A 5,000-nucleotide genomic window follows, 5' to 3' on the forward strand; every position below is an offset into this window, starting at 1 on the left:
GCGTTCTTATTTGTTTGGTTTTTTTAAAATTTATTATTATTATTTTTTTAATATTAATCACGATTACACTAGTTCATGTGTGTGTGTGTGTGTGTGTGTGTGTGTGTGTGTGTGTGTGTGTGTGTGTGTGCGTGCGTGCGTGCGTACGTGCCGTGTGTGTGTGTGTGTGTGTGTGTGTGTGTGTGTATGTGTGTGTGTGTGTGCGCGCGCGTGCGCGAATGTGCATACGTGCATGTGAGGATGAAGAAAAGAAGACGGTGAAGAAGAACTGAGACTGAACTGAAGACGAAGAACTTACTTAGAAAGAGGACAAAACTGAAGAGAAGATGAAGACTGAGAACGAAGAAGAAGTTAAGGAGGAGGAGGACGAGGAAGAGGAGGAGGAGGAAGAAGAAGCAGAAGAAGAAAGAGGGGAAGGAGAAATTTGCATACGACGACTGACGAAAGCGATATTACGCTGATAAGCAGTAATTAAAAACAAAACAAAACAACAACAAAACCCCACGAAACAGCCCGGTAATGTTCTGTTTTTACACATTCACGAAGCACAGGTTCAATTATTACATGTGTGGAAACCACAGAATGGACACACTTCTATTCCATACCCACGCACACCTGGTTACGTTCGGGATAGGTGGTGGGTAGGGGGGAGAGTTGGGGGTGGGGGAGCACCGTATCCAAAATTGGAAGATAATGTATGTTTTTTAATTTTACTCTTAATACCATCAAGGCCACACACAGCAGTTTGACAGTTTTGGGGATTACAATGCCGATATTGTTCAGCTCAGCAGCACACGATTTCCGTGACTGACTGACGTCATCATTTCCTGAGCACCATGTCCCGAATGACACTACACACCGTGATCACCACGTGAGACTCGTTTTGTCATGTTATTGCCACGGGAACATGGGAAGAACATAAAAAAGTGAGGATATAAATTGTAGTTTAAAAAAATCTAAACTCCTTTTAACAACAACAACAAAAAGAGAAAAGAAAGAAAGAAAGAAGAAGAAGAAGAAAAAAAAAGAAAGAAAGAAAAGAAAACGAAAGACGGAAATGTCCACACAGCATGTGTGGTGACCTGATTTATTTCACAAAAGACCGTCTTCTACACACACACACTCACACGTATGTATGTATTATGTATGTGTGTATGTATGTATGTATGTACGTACGAATGTGAGACAGACAGAGACAGATAGACTCAAACAAACAGACAGAAACAGATGGACAGAGAGAGACAGACAGACAGACAGACTGCCGGTGGACCAGGAAGACGACACCAGTTTAAATCCATAAATTCGGTTTTCGTCACTCTACGTCTCATCTATGGGAAAAAAATCATCTGAGAAAAAAGAAAAAGAAAACGTGTATAACAAAGGATCTGCATAGTGACTGATTCTCTCTCTCTCTCTGGACACAAGGCACACACACAAAGGATCTGTATGGTGACTGATTTTCTCTCTCTCTGGACACAAGGCACACACACAAAGGATCTGTATGGTGACTGATTCTCTCTCTCTCTCTCTGGACACAAGGCACACACACAAAGGATATGTATGGTGACTGATTCTCTCTCTCTCTCTGGACACAAGGCACACACACAAAGGATATGTATGGTGACTGATTCTCTCTCTCTCTCTCTCTGGACACAAGGCACACACACAAAGGATATGTATGGTGACTGATTCTCTCTCTCTCTGGACACAAGGCACACACACAAAGGATCTGTATGGTGACTGATTCTCTCTCTCTCTGGACACAAGGCACACACACAAAGGATATGTATGGTGACTGATTCTCTCTCTCTCTGGACACAAGGCACACACACAAAGGCCAGTCAGTGTGGGAACGAAACCTGCGCTTGAGCTGGTACCGGGGAAATGGAGACTTGAAACGCCGCTTGAGCTGCTGCCGTGGAAATGGAGACTTGAAACGCCGACCCAATGGCGTTTGTGTGTCTGTCTGTCTGTCTCAGTGTCTTTCTGTCTTGGTTTGTCCCTGTCTGTCTCCGTCTGTCTGTCTCTGTATTTGTCACTGTCTGTCTCCATCTGTCTCTCTCTGTATTTGTAACTGTTTGTCTCCATCTGTCTGTCTCTGTATTTGTCACTGTCTGTCTCCATCTGTCTGTCTCTGTATTTGTCCCTGTTTGTCTCCATCTGTCTGTCTCTGTATTTGTCACTGTCTGTCTCCATCTGTCTGTCTCTGTATTTGTCCCTGTCTGTCTCTGTATTTCAGTGTCACTGTCTCTCTCTGTGTTTGTCCCTGTCTCTCTCTGTATTTCTGTGTCACTGTCTCTCTCTGTATTTCTGTGTCCCTGTCTCTCTCTGTATTTGTCACTGTCTCTCTCTGTATTTGTCACTGTCTCTCTATGTATTTCAGTGTCACTGTCTCTCTCTGTATTTCAGTGTCACTGTCTGTCTCTGTGTTTGTAACTGTCTGTCTCTGTGTTTGTCACTGTCTCTCTCTGTATTTCAGTGTCACTGTCTCTCTCTGTATTTCAGTGTCACTGTCTCTCTCTGTGTTTGTCACTGTCTCTCTCTGTATTTGTCACTGTCTCTCTCTGTATTTCAGTGTCACTGTCTCTCTCTGTATTTGTCCCTGTCTCTCTCTGTGTTTGTCACTGTCTCTCTCTGTATTTCAGTGTCACTGTCTATCTCTGTATTTGTCCCTGTCTCTCTCTGTGTTTGTCACTGTCTCTCTCTGTATTTCAGTGTCACTGTCTCTCTCTGTATTTCAGTGTCACTGTCTCTGTATTTCAGTGTCACTGTCTATCTCTGTATTTGTCCCTGTCTCTCTCTGTGTTTGTCACTGTCTCTCTCTGTATTTCAGTGTCACTGTCTCTCTCTGTATTTCAGTGTCACTGTCTCTGTATTTCAGTGTCACTGTCTATCTCTGTATTTGTCCCTGTCTCTCTCTGTGTTTGTCACTGTCTCTCTCTGTATTTGTCACTGTCTCTGTCTGTATTTGTCACTGTCTCTGTCTGTATTTGTCACTGTCTCTCTCTGTATTTCAGTGTCACTGTCTCTGTATTTCAGTGTCACTGTCTCTCTCTGTATTTGTCACTGTCTCTCTCTGTATTTGTCACTGTCTCTCTCTGTATTTGTCACTGTCTCTCTCTGTGTTTGTCACTGTCTCTCTCTGTATTTGTCACTGTCTCTGTCTGTATTTGTCACTGTCTCTGTCTGTATTTGTCACTGTCTCTCTCTGTATTTCAGTGTCACTGTCTCTGTATTTCAGTGTCACTGTCTCTCTCTGTATTTGTCACTGTCTCTCTCTGTATTTGTCACTGTCTCTCTCTGTGTTTGTCACTGTCTCTGTCTGTATTTCAGTGTCACTGTCTCTCTCTGTGTTTCAGTGTCCCTGTCTCTCTCTGTGTTTGTCCCTGTCTCTCTCTGTGTTTGTCACTGTCTCTCTCTGTATTTGTCCCTGTCTCTCTCTGTATTTGTCACTGTCTCTGTCTGTATTTGTCACTGTCTCTCTCTGTGTTTGTCACTGTCTCTCTCTGTATTTCAGTGTCGCTGTCTCTGTCTGTATTTGTCACTGTCTCTCTCTGTGTTTGTCACTGTCTCTCTCTGTATTTCAGTGTCCCTGTCTTTCTCTGTGTTTGTCACTGTCTCTCTCTGTATTTCAGTGTCACTGTCTGTCTCTGTGTTTGTCACTGTCTCTCTCTGTATTTCAGTGTCACTGTCTGTCTCTGTGTTTGTCACTGTCTCTCTCTGTATTTCAGTGTCACTGTCTCTGTATTTCAGTGTCACTGTCTGTCTCTGTGTTTGTCACTGTCTCTCTCTGTGTTTGTCACTGTCTCTCTCTGTATTTCAGTGTCACTGTCTCTGTATTTCAGTGTCCCTGTCTTTCTCTGTGTTTGTCACTGTCTCTCTCTGTATTTCAGTGTCACTGTCTCTCTCTCTGTATTTGTCACTGTCTCTCTCTGTATTTGTCACTGTCTCTCTCTGTATTTCAGTGTCACTGTCTCTCTCTGTATTTGTCACTGTCTCTCTCTATGTTTGTCGCTGTCTCTCTCTGTATTTCAGTGTCCCTGTCTCTCTATGTATTTGTCACTGTCTCTCTCTGTGTTTGTCACTGTCTCTCTCTGTGTTTGTCGCTGTCTCTCTCTCTGTATTTCAGTGTCACTGTCTCTCTCTGTATTTCAGTGTCACTGTCTGTCTCTGTATTTCAGTGTCCCTGTCTCTCTCTGTATTTGTCACTGTCTCTCTCTGTGTTTGTCACTGTCTCTCTCTGTATTTCAGTGTCACTGTCTCTCTCTGTGTTTGTCACTGTCTCTCTCTGTATTTCAGTGTCACTGTCTCTCTCTGTGTTTGTCGCTGTCTCTCTCTGTATTTCAGTGTCACTGTCTGTCTCTGTGTTTGTCACTGTCTCTCTCTGTATTTCAGTGTCACTGTCTCTCTCTGTATTTCAGTGTCACTGTCTGTCTCTGCATTTCTGTGTCACTGTCTCTCTCTGTGTTTGTCACTGTCTCTCTCTGTATTTCAGTGTCACTGTCTCTCTCTGTGTTTGTCGCTGTCTCTCTCTGTATTTCAGTGTCACTGTCTGTCTCTGTGTTTGTCACTGTCTCTCTCTGTATTTCAGTGTCACTGTCTGTCTCTGCATTTCAGTGTCACTGTCTCTGTATTTCAGTGTCACTGTCTCTCTCTGTGTTTGTCACTGTCTCTCTCTGTGTTTGTCACTGTCTCTCTCTGTATTTCAGTGTCACTGTCTGTCTCTGTATTTCAGTGTCACTGTCTCTCTCTCTGTATTTGTCACTGTCTCTCTCTGTATTTGTCACTGTCTGTCTCTGTGTTTGTCTCTCTCTGTGTTTGTCACTGTCTCTCTCTGTGTTTGTCACTGTCTCTCTCTGTGTTTGTCACTGTCTGTCTCTGTGTTTGTCTCTCTCTGTGTTTGTCACTGTCTCTCTCTGTGTTTGTCTCTCTCTGTGTTTGTCACTGTCTCTCTCTGTGTTTGTCACTGTCTCTCTCTGTGTTTGTCTCTCTCTGTGTTT

The sequence above is a fragment of the Babylonia areolata genome, chromosome 5 (genome assembly GCF_041734735.1).
Source record: "Babylonia areolata isolate BAREFJ2019XMU chromosome 5, ASM4173473v1, whole genome shotgun sequence".
NCBI lineage: Eukaryota > Metazoa > Mollusca > Gastropoda > Neogastropoda > Buccinidae > Babylonia > Babylonia areolata.